The sequence below is a fragment of the Thermobia domestica genome, chromosome 8, assembly GCF_964235325.1.
Source record: "Thermobia domestica chromosome 8, izTheDome1.hap1.1, whole genome shotgun sequence".
Taxonomy (NCBI): Eukaryota; Metazoa; Arthropoda; class Insecta; order Zygentoma; family Lepismatidae; genus Thermobia; species Thermobia domestica.
This window is the reverse complement of record NC_137461.1, coordinates 37,277,488-37,295,660: the sequence shown is the minus strand read 5'-3', so window position 1 is coordinate 37,295,660 and position 18,173 is coordinate 37,277,488. Positions and strand designations below refer to the sequence as shown.

The window sequence follows — 18,173 nt, the reverse complement described above, 5'->3', positions numbered from 1 at the left end:
ATAATAAATAAATGAACAAATGTTTACTATTCTTTAATGTCCATACCATTGCTCCATCACTATTGATTTCTACTTACCCTAAGAAATCAGCCTGTTTACTAGACTGGCTACACTGCGTGACAATTGAGTCATTTTGGCGATCTGCATAGAAGGAAATTGTTTTATTATCAGTTTAATTAAATAATGAAATCCTACAATTTGAGAGAACTTACCAACTTTTACTCGTACTTCGTTAACCAATTTCAGCCGAAATCAATAAAGTCTATGGGAATGTCGTTAAAGAAAAAGTATACCCAATGTTTAATTTGTGTTGAATAAATTTCTCGTAGCTTTTGGTAAGGATATTTTCAAACATGAAACATGGGTTGGACCTAATCATTTTTCATAGATTTCAAAAAAAAAAAAAAAAAAACTTGCTTTTATGTTTTGGAGGAAAGTATACATTACTAATAACAATAATAAATTATTTTAATTGTCACTAAAGCGTAATATTTTACAGATTTTTTTTTCATCTTCTCAAAAAAGAATTTTCTCAGATATTGTTTCACTGTGTCATGTTCTCTACATTCGTTATCATCAATTTTCTCCATAATAAACTTATAGCATAATTCAAAACATTAGAATATGTTTTGTAAATGTGATTGAAATATCTAATGTTCTGTGTAGTTTTTATGGCAACGAAAGCTAAATAACATACCTGGTTAGTCAAATTAGAAGACAGCTGCAATCACACAGTTTTCTAACTTTTCGATTTTGTGACAAAATTAGTCTTATATCTGCGATACGAAGAAGTCCTAGGGAACCTGGTTATGAACAGAGACGTCATTTGAGGATGGGGTCATTTGTGTGCAATTCCTCCCCCCGTTTCGGAAACACATATATTTTATTCAATGGTAGGAAAGTACGCAAGTGATGGATCCGGAGGATACGGATCTCCTCGAAATTGTTCCCTTTTATTAATGTAAATAGTAATGATTTTACAAATTTTAATATAATTTATCATCGTATTATATTTAAATCCCCTTCGAATGTTTTAGACCAGTACCGACATGAATCCCAGAGCACGTCCTGATCAATGGTATATTACTTTATCAATAAACAACTTGAAATTCCTAAATGAGTGGACACTCTTGCCTCCTCTAGGAAAATTTGAAATAATGATAAAGCATTTTATACTGGGATTTATGGCTAACTTTTCTATGCTTTAAGGGGTAACTGGATGACCATTGATATGAAACATGAAGACATCATATCTGGTGCTCATTGCTGGAATCTTGCCACGAAACGTGTGGTCTATTTCATCGCGTTCAGCCCTGTCACGATCAGCTCTGATCGTTTCGTTCCGGAAGCTAGGGACATGATGGATCCGAGCACCATGGACCATCATATCAGCAATAACATCTGCGGGGGGTCAGGTGGTTTTGAAAACCATGTTGAATACTAATAACGGTCCAACCGTTGTCTTGACTCTTTACAATTGTTCCAGTGCTGTATATACGTGTTTCATGCAGAAGAACATTCTGGTTATTCAGCTCCTTTGGGAAGCTACATACTTCCAAACGGAGGTACTTGATGGCCAATGACGAATTCGGCATACGTAGCAACAATGAGTTCCAACTTTTCCCCTCACTTAGTGCACGTAGTGGTCGAAACGAAGGTGGTGTAATTTATGACTAACTTGACTGTAATTAAACTTGACTGCTTTTCCCAGAGTCACCTTCAACCATATGCCCGGATATCACTTCAAAACATGCATTTGAGTGCTCATTATGAAATCTTGTACCACCTGGACGGAATTTCGCAAACTAATAATGTTTGAATTGTTCACACTTACTGGTTTTCTACGTGAACTCTTATTTTTTTATCGCTAAGTGTGCAGATTGTCGAGGATTGAACTCGTAATTTAAAATCACTTGATGTTGTGCTCTCAGTGATGTACTTTCACACAACGTAATGAAACAAACACATTGCCATCTGAGTGAGTTACACACCAGTAGCTATATTTTAGGAGCACATGCTTGGTTTGTAATGTTGTTCTTGTCACCTGACTATATCCATTGATTGTAGTATAAAGATTTGTTTCCCATTAGATGTAAAAACGAATCAACCTAATAATATCAGATAACGGAGCAATAGCGACATTAGGGATCCATTCCAGGTTGCCAGTGAAAATGCAGTCCGAAGTCTTTCATGTAAATTGTCAATTGGAAAACGAGAAGGATCCACCGATGGAATATGACATTCTCCCGAAATTCAATCTAGTACAGCCTACGTTCAGCTACGATATTTAATCCTTTTCACTGGCGGTGAGTGCAGCATCTTGAATAGCTGGGTTATCCACTTTTTCACAGCAATATATTGCTAAATATGATGGTGCCAAAATAGAAGTATGTTGTTAAATTTTATGAGGTCTATATTCACCTCACACGTAATTGTAACCTTAGGTAATTATATACATTAACACCTCTTGCAATGGCAGTACCGAGTTTTAACATGAATACCGATTGAGTTTCTCACTTGTAATGATGATTTCTGTCATACAAGGTTATGAGGAGAGCTCCCGCCTGACTAAGCGCTTAGCGTACGTGCCTTTGGCGTGGGAGGCCCGGGTTTGATTCACGGCGGGAGCTCATGTGGTTCGGATTCCACGTTAATCAGTAGGTCCACGACTCATATAGTCTCGCTGCTGAAAGGGACGCTAAACTAAAATTCAAGAACAAGGTTACGAAGAAAAGTTCCAAGTTCTGGATATAAAGTAGTCAAGAATGTGAAGTGAATGCTTGTTACTTCCAGGAATCTATTATAAGCACAATCTGTCGAAAAGAAATTACACGTTTCAAAAATGTACAGTTGTGAATTATCATTGACAGAGCATAAATACATAATCTCCAAATGTATAGTTGTGTAAACACAAAATGAGGATTTGTCTTATTCCTTCTATACATTTCACTCTAAAACTTTGGGGCCTGGCAATTGAAGTTTTGTGAATTTGAACTGATACAATAGCGTGTACGTTGCATTAGCTTAAGAGAAACTACAGGGATGAATGATATATAATTCTTATGTATGTGTTCTAAAATAGTTTGTTGCAGTAGAAATTGAGATGTGAAGCTTGAATTCCTAATGCTGGTGAGCGGATTTAAACAATCGGTGATAGCGATATTGTTTTTATAGGGTAAATCTACACTTTAAAACTCTCATTTATAAATCGATAAACTATCTATACATACATAGAAAGGCCAAGAAGAGACGGATGAAAATTCAGAAAATTTGTTTTTAGCTTGCATGAGCTATGCAATGTGTACATTATCAGAAACCTTGAATACTTTCATTCTTCGTAATAATTGTACTTCATTCTGTTCTATGGACATTTGAAAGTGAAAATATTCAAAATTCGGCTAATAATCTCAAATGATGTATTTCATCAATTACCAAATAAGAATACAAAACGTATTGTGCGATTTGAGTCTTTTGGCGGGAGCCTTGCCATGTATTGTTTTATATTTTAAAAAATAAACTATTAATTTAGCAACTAAATTTAGAGTGCAAAATAAATACGTCTCAGTGATCGGAAACACTGCTGACAACTTTTCTATACAGTGTGCGGAAAACTTTTCTATACACAATGCTGTATAGTGTATCTATAAGAAGTAACTTTGGTTCCGAGGAAAATTTTCCATGTATTGTCTTCTTTAATTGCAATTCTTAAATGAAATGACGAAGGTCAATAATGACGACAAAGAGTTATTTTCAGCATGTAAAATTCCAACATTGTAATTCTGAAATATATGTAAATCCTTATTTCTGTGCTGCAACATGTATACCTGATTTCCTGAAGTTATCAAACTTGTTCGGACTCTTCGTTCGTTGTGGTTTCTCAGACCTCTCTCGTAGTTATTGCAGACCATTTGTGAGTGTTATGTACTGACATGTGCAATTAAGGTATGCAATGCGTCATTCAAGACAGATAGTACAGTGCGTCCCACTAGCTTTCGAACCCGAAAAAAAACGTTATAGTTTCCGAACAAATATATATAGGAAAACGAAATTCACAATACACGTACCTTGGTTCATACTGAATACACGACCGTCACAGCAGGTGCTTAAAGTGTCCTTCCTGGACGCCAAGACGTTTGTACACGGCGTTCCATATTGTGCAAAGTCCGATGTAGAGTCCCCGGTGTGATCTCATGAATCGCATTCTTAATGTTGTTTCCCAACTCTTACAGTGATCGTCTGTTGTTTCTGTAGACACAACTTTTAAGAAAACTCCATAAGAAGAAATCAGGTGGTGTCAAATCCGGGGATCTTGGCGGCCACAATCCTTTGGAGATTATCCTGTCACCAAAAAAGGACTCAATTTCTGCCATGGCCACGTTGGAAGTATGGCATGTTTCTCCGTCTTGTTGGAAATAACCGCGACGCAGTTCTTGATCGTCCAGCTGATTCACAAATTCACTGAAGATGTGTAAGTAAACTTGTGTGTTTACTGTATCTTCAAAGAAGATGAGTCCATTGATACGCTGTCGGGAAATTGCACACCAAACTCCCACTTTCAAGGGATGAAGTGGGATCTCATTGTACACATGCGGATTTTCGGCGGCCCACACCCGAGTATTCTTCGAGTTCACATAACCGGAGAGATGGAACCAAGCTCCATCTGTGAACCAAGTATAGGCTAGGATTTCTGGATTGTCATGCAACAAAGCTTGCAACCAACGACAATACATCACGCGCTTTTCCCAATCTTTAGTCTTCAACTCCTGGAGAACTGTAACGCAATATGGAAACCGCTTGGATCTTTTAGCGGCTCTTTGCACAGTTGACTTTGACATCCCTACCTCTTGTGATAATCGACGCAGGTTCTTCTTAGGGGATTGCAAAAGACGTTGCCGCACATTCTGTACTGTCTCCTCGGACATCCGTGGACGCGCGTCTCCATATTCCGTAAGCAACGTTCCTGTTGTTTCGAACTTGTTCACCAAATGATGTATTGATGACTTCGATGGTCCTTTACGGCATCCAAATTCACGGCAAAATTCATGTTGAACGGTCTGATACTTTCCCGATATACAATATTTTTTAACAATGAACACGTTTTCCTGTACGGTGTACAGAACCATCCTCGCGATGCAACGACTCGAGTCACACTAACGCACGCGCACCACGCCAAACAACACTTCCCCTGACGCCACCTATCGTCTTTGTTTTGAAGTGTGCGCTTCTGTGAACCCTTTCACGTGTTTAGCATGAAACAAGGTACGTGTATTGTGAATTTCATTTTCTTATGCACATTTGTTCGGATATTATAACCTTTTTTTAGGTTGCGAAAGCTAGTGGGACGCACTGTATTACTTGCATATGATATTTAGAAGTATTTGTTCTAAGCTATAAATTATATTTCTGTTTGAAAGTGCAAAGTGCGTTATGTGTAAGTATGAGAAATTCTGTAAAAGGGCTATGTTCGACGCTTTATTGCGATTGACAGTGTTAGAGCAAAAATGGTAAGAACACAAATGATTTAGAATATGAATGGCACCAAAATTAAGTTCCATCATCTCCCTTAATCCTCAATTCCAATCGGAAGTGATAGATATATTTTAATTGCAGTCTCAATATTGATCACGACACACCATAAACCCGTAGGGAAATGGATGTTCAAGTCAATCTGGAATGTTTAACTATTTAAAATAGAAACGTGGATGAAGAAGAGCGTGGACTACGAACTGGCATATGTGTCATGTTGCTAAAAAATGATACTCATTTCGCTCGCTGAAAAGGCGGACAATAATTTGAACGTATACGCGGAACATCGTCCGGCGGTAAAGTTCACAGTAAAGAAGGGCATAAATCCAGCTGAAATTTGCAGAACACCTTAGTCAAAACACGTTGATATGACACTCAGCCTAATGTAATATTTGAATGGTGTAATCACTTCAAAGGTGGCCGTACATCTGTTACAGACGATCGATTATGTGCTGGATATCCACAGCACTCATTGGAAGCATTGAACTCAGTAACATTCACAATCGTTGTATAACTTATGACATTCCAATCTGTGTACCTTTCGTTAGGAACAATAGCCATAATAATAATAATAATTAATGACCACTTGCTGCTTCAGAAGTGGAATTTACTGTACTCTGTATTCCAAAAACCGCTTTCCACTTTTGTCCGACATTGAAAATATTACATCTGCACTAAATTAAAGGACTGCCAAGCAATTAACACTTGTTGGGGTTCCAAAAAGAATTGTCTCGAGTTCAATTGTCTGTGCAATGATAACCATGAAAAACAGGCTGTTCCAGAATGATTCAAACTTGCTGACAAAATTTCTATATCAAAAGTAATAATTAAACTCTGAAATAAATATACTCATAGAACTGTAGCATAGGGATATATCGAAAAATTAATGGTTTCCACTGTTTTAAATTTATTATTCTATGACATTATTATTTTTATTATTTTAATATAACCGGACGGGAATTCTCATTCAATGCTGGTACAATAAAAAGCACGGAAATGGATAGCTATAAGTCTTCTTAAACGTGGATTCAATGCTATAAGAGTTGGTTTCATTTTCGTACTTATATCTCTTTTAACCCTTTCCGGAAAAAAAAAACGGAAGAACAAGCTCAAATAGGAGAGCTATAACGCAATGTACAATGAAACACCCATATGGTACAAATTGTACCATAAGTACCCCAAAGGATTAAAAATAGAAGTCATCGTTCTAGTAGTTCTTATTTAATATTGAAACAAAAAATGAAATCTTTGATTTTAGTCGCATCGGTTATGTAGTGTGACTAAAAGGAGACTGTGATGATGAGAAATGAGTGGAGGCAAGTGGAACAACCCCGAGAAAACCTACGCACACAAAGTTAATTCACCACAAACTTTACTGGGCGCTAGTTAAGATCAAACTATTAATCCCATGCACCAGTGGTGAACTCTTTACTACTAACCCACAGTGGCCCCTGTTTTAATATTAATCTTCATAGATAGCTACAATTTTAAATTTGAAACTAAATCCAACTTTTGATAACTTGCAGTTGATTCCACCATAATGCACTATTTTAGAAAGATATCTTCCTTGTGCTTGAACATGGTATTATTATTATTATTATTATTATTATTATTATTATTATTATTATTATTATTATTATTATTATTATTATTATTATCTAAATTATATTTGTTTTTCACGGGATGAGGGTAAGTCGCAGTGATGGTTTCCTTACAGATATTACTTCTCGTTATTATCATATTGAGGAAATATTCCTTAATAAACGCACATCTTTATAATAATTCTCTGAGTATGTTTCCTGAATCTCAAACACTTATCTGAAAAAGTACCATGGGATATCCATAGAAACAAATTTTGTAAATTATCATTAGGTGGTAGACTATTCAAAGAGTACTACAGTTCAAGATATCAACAGATATCCCCTAAAAGAGAAAATGCGTATAAACATAGATCATGAGTCCTTTAATTTTCACTGCCATTCCATAAATAATCACGTCAGAAACTTCAGCTCTCAACCTCTTGAATGTGCTGCTTATTAACTTGTAACATTGACATTAGAATTAAGCAGGAAAGACTATGTCATGCCACTGTCTGTTATTTTGAGTAAAAATAAAAACGAATTGCTTTTTAATTATACTTTTATTCATAGGTAAACCATATCCACAGAAATACATGTTTAAATAGAATTAATAGATCTTTTGGATACATTCAAGAAACAGTGCTTAACTAAAACCAGAATTGATATGTATTTCATCTTTTCGTTTAACCCCAGAATGGAAAACCTGAAAAAAAAAATTTAAAACATTATACTGCATTGAACGAGGACCTAATATATTGTCTGATGTACAGTATATTAATGAAATTACTAAACAATATATGTAATGATTCTAGCATATGTTATCATACAAATGATAAGATCAAATTTATTGGTTGTTGTATATTTCCATTTATTGCGAAAATAGCCTTGCATCTATTTAGTATTGTGCTCCTACAAAACAAACCTTAATCAAAATACAAATATCCCTATAAATACAGGCAAGAACTATTCAATGTAAATATCATCTTTTCTTACTGAATATTTCTTTACAAAATAAAACCATTATTATTTTTAAAGGGGAATACAAACTCTTTACAACGTTCAAAACGTTTGGTATTTTATTTTATTATTATTAAATATTCGTACCTGAAACTCTTCGATTGACCATAGATTCATTGAACTACTAAACAAAATTATATCATAACTTGACTACCACACCGTCTGAACAATTCTACACGGAAAAAGCGAGTATGTTTCATTATTATTTACACTTTTTTTATTTAATGCAAAACTTGCAGACAAAGGGGTCTATTTCAGAGAGAGGAAAAGTGAAATTATTGACTACTTTGGGTATTAAAGTACCGTCATTACCCGGAACTAAAGTACTAATGCGCAAAAGCATGAATGCAATTACATGAATCAATTTAGTAGCAAAATATAGAGTGTATAATTTAGATGTTGCAATTCACAGTTCGGAAAAAGAGAAAATATTGAATTTTACGTGGTAGAAACTCAGTAAATTTTGGAAATCATTTTGTGTTGCTGTCAGAAATTCACAATACAGGGAGTTGTACAACGTACGTACTGATGTTTATGTAATTAATAAGGTTCTTTTTCCAGTTCGATGTTTTTTCTGTAGTTATCCATTCCTAAGGCTTAATGATAGCATAATCAAATGAATGCTTCCCTCCCATCTCACTACTAAATTTTGGTGTGTTATTTTACTCGGTATCAAATGTATCAAAAACAACTTAAAATGTTATTTTACAGAAACAAATTTTTTAAATGTATGACAATTGAAATGAAAAATAATCTAGTTACTTTATTTGAATAAGCACAAGCAACCTGGCACATCCTGTTGTTAAGTTTATAAATAGTACACTGTTTTTACAGCACAATTCTAAACTAAGAGGATGACGTTGAAATCTCAAAACCATGTCACAAAATGTAAAATAAATGATACTCCCCGACGTAATATTCAATTTACATACCCCAATAATGATATCCAAATCCAAAAGTGTCATCTCCTTTGAGATCGTCGGCTTCCTTCGCAGAGACAGGTCTTTGTTGAAGAGGGTAAGCAGCAATACAAATGAACATTGCTACCAAAGCGAAAAGGACCTGAAGAGAGAAAACGCAATTCTATTTCATAGCTGCTCCTGCTGACACATTCTTATATAAAAGTTACAAGGCATGACTCAGTGGTAGAGCGTTTACATCAGATGTTATTAGTCAATAGTTCGATTCCTAGAAAGAAATGATAGTTTGTGGTGGGCAATATAGCTACTGCCGATTTTCTATAGGTTATTTCGTTTCCTTCCAGATTCTTTATCTGTTATTAGTTTTCATAATCATACTCTTTCATTAATCAGCTGCATCCTTTATCCCCCAGGGGATAATCGAGTGATGTAAACCTTGTTATTTCGTTTTGTACTTCATTTACATAATTTAAAGGTGCCACTATAAAGATAACCATAAGTTGTTTTTTCAATAAGCTTTTAATTGATAGCAATCCGGGTCGTTAAAAATATTTATTTTGTAATTTCCATTTTAAGATTTCAATCCAAAATCATTTATGCCGATCAAGGGTACTGAATAACCAGAATCCTGGTCAGTAATTTAAGAAGAATGAGAAGAGAACTGTTTTATAGCATTTGCAATAAATTGCAAGAAGGCTGCATTTGCAATAGATTGTTAAAATAATGGATGCAAAATAGTTTTATAAGTCGTAATTAACACATATTAATCATGAACTATGTTATGTTTCTATTTTTATTTATTTATATTCTAGTTTTATTCTATACACTACATATATTTACGTAGTAAGTGTTTCGATATTGTTCTTATATATGAAAAAAATAGGAAAATAATAAATAGATAACCATGTTTTCAAGTTCCACTTTCTTCGTTTAGTGATGAAAAGGTAACCTTAGAACTGATAGTATCTACAGTAAAAGAAATGGTGTATGATTAATTCACTAGTAGGCACATTATTTGAGGCCTTTTGGAATAATATGGGTAAAATGTCAAACCCCGGAAATCGATTCCCACACTGAAATGTAAGATGTGATGAGATCAATAAAATATTTCCACATTTATTTTCTCTTCTGTAAATTATTGAGATATTTTTGCCAATAAAATATTGGGTTTCTATGCATACAAGAATCAAATTAAGAGTGATTCTAAGAAGTTAGAATAAAAATTTGAAGTATTTTAAACAGTGCAATAGAGTCCCAGGTTAAGTCATTCTTAACAGAATATTGAAGTTTTGTAATAATCTTGTAGCACTGCAATCGATCTGTCAACTAAGTACTTATGCAAGAGGAAAATAAAAAACTATGTTTTAAAGTTGGCAACCATTATTTTTCTCTTTGAATATTTATTGATTTTCTTAATACAATAGTGATTATTTCGTGTATCGGATTATATGTACTCTTCAAATATGGCATATGAAACTAAACATAATTCTAATCATACTTTCGAAAGGGTATGCACTATAACGATTAATTGATATGACAAATGACGATATTATACTGTTGAATAATGTTAAAGTTGGAAGAAAGTGGAAAGTTTGACTATAGAGATAAACAGAGGTAAATACTAGTTTCTACGTGTAATTTCGACCATTACACCCTGCTCTTTTCATTCTGAACACTATGTGATGAAATGACCTAACCTCTACGTATATAAAAGATAATTGGTTAAAGATTTCAGTCTTACACTTCCTAACTTCGTTGTAACAAAAGTCATAATCATCGTCTTAGTCTGTTGGTCTCTCCATCTTTCAACAGGTATCCAGTAAAAAAGGTAGGTAACTAAGGTATTAGTTATTAATGGGCATTTAAGGTCTTACGAATAAGTTCTTTGTCCCTTATCATTGTACTAAAATCATCGCTTTCTAATACGCTTTCCAAAGTTTCCATACGCAAGAATTTTAAATATAAAGCAAACAAATTCCAAGTGATTTAAAAGTTCTGTAAAAATAACTTTTCGTATTTAATATACTATTCAAATAAATAATTTCATTCACATTTCGAAAGCAATGTAAGAACAGTACTACATTCAAGGACTCTTAAGAGTTAAATGTTTTGTTTTTAAAAGTAAATTAAAATTTTACATAGTACAAGATCGTTTTACACACATATACATGTGGAGATAATTTATGTATGTATATATTTGGTCTAGGAATTAATTCGTGCGGTTGGTACGCACACATTGAAGCTGTAGTACAAACACAAAATACATAAATACCTTAAGAAAAATATTGTCCATCGCTAGCCACCACTTTCGCCCATCTGTCAGGCAATGTACGGATTCCGTGGCGAAAGAATTCCTCATCCTTGGAAGCGATCCAGTCAGAGACCCATGTTTCGATATCTTCTGAAGAAGTAAACCGCTGTCCAATCAAATCGTTGTTCATGCAATCGAACAAGTAGTAGTCCGAAGGAGCAACGTCTGGTGAATACGACGGGTGGGGTAAAACTTCCCATCCGACATTTTCTAAATAGGTTTTGACCGGTTTTTTGCGACATGTGGGCGAGCGTTATCATGTTGAACAATAAGTTTATCATGTCTGTTCTCCCATTCTGGTCGTGTTCTGGCCAGAGCTTGCTTCAAACGCATTAATTGTCGTGGATAACGTTCTCCATTCATAGTTTCACCCGGTTGCAGCAGCTCATAGTACACCACACCTTTCATATCCCACCATATGCACAGCATAACCTTTGCACAGTGAATATCTCGTTTAGGTTCTGATGGACCTGGTTCACTTGGTTTCACCCAGGCCCTTTTTCGTTTAGGGTTCTCGTAATGGATCCACTTCTCATCACCCGTAATAATTCGATGCAGAAACCCCTTTCTGCTCTGTCGTTGAAGCAGCAATTCGCAAATGGTTTTTCGTCTTTCAACGCCTCTGTCTTTCAATTCATGTGGAACCAAATGTAACATCTTTTGAATCATTCCCATGGCTTTCAAGCGTTTGGAGACTGTTGTTTGATCAACGCCTAATGCTGCTGCAAGTTGTTCCTGCGTTTTACACGAATCCTGCTCGAGCAATGCTGTCAATTCTTCGTCTTGAAATTGTTTTGGCTGTCCAGCTCGCTCTTGGTCTGCCAAGCCGAAATCACCACTTCTAGACCGTGCAAACCACTTCTGACACGTTCGCTCAGCTAGAGCATGGTCACCATACACTTCCACCAAAATACGATGACTTTCAGTCGCACTTTTCTGCATGTTAAAGTAATGCAGCAGGACACCCCGCAAAAACACTTTATCAGGCACAAATTGCGCCATGTTCACTTAACTACAAACTGGTGTTGTTGACGCTTTAATCCACTGCCCTATACTACGAACAATACGCGATGACAGGGGTTTGCAACACATGTGTGGATACACGGAACTGTGGGACGCTCCGTTCGTTGCGCCATCTCTTGTCCACCCGCACGAATTAATTCCTAGACCAAATATTAACTAACTAACTAACTAACTAACTCTATGGCCTATGGAACCCGGAGGTTCAGTGCCGCGTTCACAAAAGCTCTCCACTGACTTCTATCCTTAGCTAATTGCATCCAGTTTCTACTTTGTATTCCTATCTCTGCAAGATCCATCTTAATATTATCCTCCCATCTGCGCCTAGGTCTTCCTAATGGTCGTTTTCCTATGGGTCTACCAGTCAAGACTTTGAAAGCGTTTCTACTTTCTTCCATTCTAGCTACATGACCTGCCCACCTAAGCCTCCTAGACTTGACGACCCTAACAATGTTGGGTAAACCATATAAACTATATAGTTCCTTGTTATGAAGCTTCCGCCATTCCCCATTCTCGTTCCTCTTGGATCCGAATATTCTTCTCAGGATCTTGTTCTCAAATACTTTCAGTCTATGTTCTTCCCTCAGAGTAAGCGACCATGTTTCGCAATATATAATTTCAAAATATATAATTTCAATTAGTTGCGACAACTTTTCGTGTAAGATGTCCTTAGTTCAATTATAGGTCAAACTTGTGGTTGAAACAATTTCTTTTTTTTCTTTCTACAGTGGTTTAATCTTTTATTATTCTATGTTTCTTACATGATAACCTAGTAGATTTTAACAGAAGATATAGGATATAATACTGAAATAAATGATATTGTATAGGAGAAAAACAAAGTTACATTAACAATAAGAATAATGTTACATTTATATTAACAATAATTTGAAGTCCTTACCTTTCTGATCATTGTAATAGTTGCTTCTTCTAGTACAAAGCAAATTGTTAATGATATGACAGAATACATGCTTTATATAGTTCAATACAGCCTTGACGAAATGCCGTTATTAATGAATCCTTTGTTATATTAAATGCTTGGGTGAATATAATCCATAGATATATATCGTTATTTAATGATTTGCAAAGCTTCAATGAATACGTTATGACTCAGTCTAGGAATTACTTCGCAAGTTGCAATGATGTATGAAATAAATAAATGAAGGAGGGAAGAATTAATATTAGTGTTATGCTAATATTTTACACGTGTAACGATTCCATTGTGATGCTTTACCTTTACATAATTAATAAACTTTATATATTTTTGTTATATAGAGTTAAACCGGTGTATTCTATTATATAGAATTACTTAATTAGGTATTAATTAAATCAATTTGAATTAATTATTATTTATAATAATCATATTTACAAAATATTAGCTATTTATTTAATTTTAAGAATTTGCAAAATTCTATGGTTACAACTCACCGCAACTTAAATAATACATAAACAGTGCTTAGAAATAATTGTTCATGTACTCGAAATAATTAAGAAAACACACACAATAATTTTACATATCCTTTAATTTCCAATGTATTATTGTGTTAATACTCCACCTTAAACTATGTCCACGTCTCATGTAGCCTTGATGTTCAGAACAGACACTCAATTCCACCCAACCAATGAACCATATATACAAAGAGTGATGCTAGAATATCCATAAATATCTCTAAAATAATTCAAGTATAAGATTATATGTGTTACGGATCACTTTGGATCACTTCTAGATTTCCTCCTGTCAAGAAGACACATTGACTTATGAAAGTACGTCATGTTAATTCTATAAAATAGAAAGTTTTCGATTTGTGTTAAACATCTCCGAATTTTATGTTGAACAATGCAAATAATGCTTTAATGTTTTTGCCTTCACTAATGTTAATGCCTACATCAGGTATGTTTTCTCTTGTTAATGACTTATTTGCCAATGTTATTGATATATCTTTCACGTTTTGAGCTGACATTAGGGTTTATACACATGCGTTTATTGTTTATCTGTTTTAGGATATTACGTTATGATAGATTGCAGCAAGAATTGAATCCTCTATTGCAAAATAAAATTAAAACTCAGTTAATTACTTCTTCCACAAAAGTTAACCGGTAAGCTAGTACTGCTAAAATACTGTGAACCTAACAGAATTAACTGTAAGTGAATATCTGTTAAACTATTTATATGTGAATATGTATATCAGTAAAATATAGATTGAGGACGCATTATCAACTGCTGGGCCGTCGACATTCTTAACTTCGTTCCGATATCTTGAATATAAAAAATATCAAGTTGAATGTATATTACGTATTATTTTATGAATGTGTCTATGTATATCACCATAAAGAATGCATAGTAAATTGTATCATTGTGTAAATTGTGTCAACTTTATGTCATCGTTAGCATGAAGCGACCTGAGGTGTATTCCCTATGTTCAGTTTGGCCCATTCATGCTACTGTAGGGGTTCTTTGTATATTAAGTAATGAAATAACTTGAATCAATTAATCTATTATTATACACATACTTACAAAAAAGTTCAAATTTATGAATGAAATAACCGTAACGTCGAAATATTGGAAATAAAATATATATTTAATTATGGAATATGTATGAAATAAAATATTAATGCAGATGTGTAGCCACAGTGAGTTGATTTACATGTAGGGAAAGTTATTCCTTATGTTGGCTGAAATCAATGGATGGTTTGTCATCAATATTCGTTCATTGGTGGTGTACATAGGTACGAATAAGCATAATTGACCATAGGTTGGCATACTTTGACGAGGTGTACCATGTTTTGTCATTTACATTTGGAATTTTATTTAGATCTTATGACCGACCTTTGTGGGTTTATCGTAAATAAAACTATATTATCTCTCTCTCTTGTTTCGCTTGCTCCAAACTTTGGTTTCATGGCTTCCAGCACCCACAAAAGGTTGTCATAAACCATACAAGCAATCCCCGTCTCCACCGACCGCTGGAATAATATCGGGGAGAGAAGAGTGCTTGCATTAAAGATAGATGAATAAAACAAATTAATGTAAATAATCTATAAATTGTTACAACGCCCTGTAAAGCTATAAGCAATTACGGCTAAGAATTAAACGTGAGATTAAACTTGCGAGTACTATGTATTGTAATTAAACAAACAATATACAATAAGTAAATTACAAGCAAATTATATATTTAACAACCTGAGCGCTCAAAATGATTACTCTGAATTTAACTTTTATTTTCTTAAGATCATTTACTTTGATCAGGTGGCTTTTTCAATTTGTAAAAATGATTCTTTCTCAATTCTACTTACAGTTTGCGTTGGCGGCATGGAATGAGAGTAGTGAATAATTTATATAACACTCGCGTTTTACTATGCACTGCACAAGGAGGGTGGGGATTAAGTCAGCCGCGGTTTCCTCTTCTGCGCTGTCCTCTCCACAGAAATCTGGTTCTCAAGTCCAATCCAATAGTTCATATATCACACGAAAGAAAGCATCCAACAATCATGCTGCTCGCAATAGGATCATCGTTTGGAGGTTCTCCTGCCAAGATTCATTGACTGCATCGAAGTACGTTTAAAACTAACTTGCTAGCCCTTTATCTTTTCGGCCACAACAACTCATAAAATCACAAAACGAATTTAGATTCAAGGCTTCTTCTATAATTACACAACAACAGCACTTGGTTCCTTTCGCTTCAACTTCTTAGGAACAACAACGGGCACAAAGCTCTGGAAACTTAAAGTCAGGTCGACGGGCTGGGTGCGAGCCCGTGTAAAAGCCTACTCTACGTGCGGGACGCACGACAGGTGCAAAGGCACCCCTGGCGGGACCGAGTCTCTTCAATAGACTGACTTGCTTTCTTCGCCAACCTCTTATGCTGCTTTTCCAAAGGGAAAATCCCGGTTTTAACTTGAAACGCAACCAACTGATGCAATGGCTAAATTTAGCAATGAGACTTCTTGCTGGAATGTTCTGTGGAGCGATTCTTCTTTCTTTTTAACCATAAAAAGGACTGCTGGGCGATTCGATCGAAGTTGGTTGCTCACACACATTCAAACATATATGTATATGCTTGAGAAGAGAGAGAGTTCTTGGTAAATTTCCATACGAGGTCTGTTTATTAATTTTGAAATTTAAACTGACTGTCTTTCTTCTCTTAATTAACACGATTAATGAGCGCCAAAAAATCTGTAACAATCTCTTTTGATATATTTTGTTGTTACTTACCGTTCCTTTTCTAAAGTGCCTTCTTCACTTTTTTGGTACCTGCGATCAAGCAAACATCGTTTTCCTGAAAAACATCTTCACGGGTTCACGCAAACTCGGTTTCGCAGCAAAGCAGTGGTTGAATTTGGTGAAAATGAAAAAGTTTTTTGAACTCGTATGAAGAGACAGTTTACTTACATTACCTTGGTATTATTGGAAATATGTACAAGGTAGTAGTTATTCAAATGCGTAATGTAGAACCTCATATTTTCTATTTTATCTATTCTATTCTATTTAAATGATGAAAAATGACAGGAACCTTTTGAAATATAGGTGTGGAGAAGAATGAAGAGAATTAGTTTTGTTTAGAGAAAAACGAATGATATGGTCTTAGTAAAGGTGGATGAAAAAGTACAATTCCAAACTTTATATAGAAGAGGATGATAAACTGTTTGGAACATTCGCTGAGAAGGAACCGTATCATGGAGGACCTCCGAGAGGGTATGTTGACAAATAAGAAAGTAAGGTGGCGAAGCAGACTACAATTAATGTACGATATCAAAACAAAAATCGTACGTGAAGACGAATAAGTTGACAGAAGACAGTGGAGAATGGAAAGTGACCTACCAATAATAGCAAAATATCTATGATTATGATGGTAGGTAGGCCAGCCAAAAAGTTAGTTGCACTACTTCGTAAGCATTTTCTTTCAAAGGCTATTTTGATGAAATTGTATGGCAACTGTATACACATGTAGCTGTATCGTGTGACGTTGAGGCTTTCACGCGGCAAGTGTTGTTGTTCTGATAATCAGTCGTAAATATGTCTCGACAGCTACAAGTGGAACCCAAATTGGAAATGCTTGCAGTGATTCGTTTCTTGTGGGTGAAAAGGTAAGTGCACTGAAATTTATTGGGAGGTACATGAAAGTTATGGTGAAAATGGAATGTCACGTCTATCGCGAAGTGGTGCAACATGTTTAACAACGGACGTACAAATATTCGTGATACTGAGCGCAAGGGAAGACCATCAACTGCGACAATTCTGCAAATCGCTGCTCGCGTGAATGAATGCATTCTTACAAACAAATGCATAACTATAGACGAAATCGCAAATTAACTTGGTAGTGTGCATAACACTATTGGCGACTACCTGAAATTTCATAAAGTTTGTGCAGCATGGGTGCCTCGTCTATTTACGGCGGAACACAAAGGGAAGCATTTTGCAAGTGCGTTTGACTTTCTGTAACGTTAACAAAAGTAAGGATATTCGGTTTTGGACAAAATTGTGACTGGAGATCATACTTGAATTCACCATTTCTCACATAAAAGAAAACACAGCTCCCTCGAGTGTAAACATTAAACTTCCCCGACTCGGAAAATGTGTCGAACTGTTCCATCTGCTGGATGGGTGATGATGAGGCTGTTTGTCGACAGAGAAGGTTTGGTACATACAGAGTTCATGCCGAAGGGTGCCACAATAATCCATCTTCTTATTGTGAAACACTAATATGATTGTGGGATGTACTTCGACGACCAGGTAAATTGTCCAGGTATTATGTTTCTGCCTGATAATTCAAGGCCACATGCAGCACAACAAACATGCGAACT

At 35.2% G+C, this 18,173-nt stretch overlaps 1 long non-coding RNA gene across 1 annotated transcript; it reads right to left on the bottom strand.

Annotated features, from left to right (window-relative positions):
- Positions 1-7,654: 7,654 nt before the first annotated feature.
- Positions 7,655-13,305, bottom strand: LOC145691645 (uncharacterized). Its single transcript, XR_014132458.1, has 3 exons — positions 13,273-13,305; positions 9,056-9,185; positions 7,655-7,809 (listed from the first exon to the last, which is right to left on the bottom strand). It is a non-coding gene; the product is annotated as an uncharacterized LOC145691645 (long non-coding RNA).
- Positions 13,306-18,173: the final 4,868 nt, after the last annotated feature.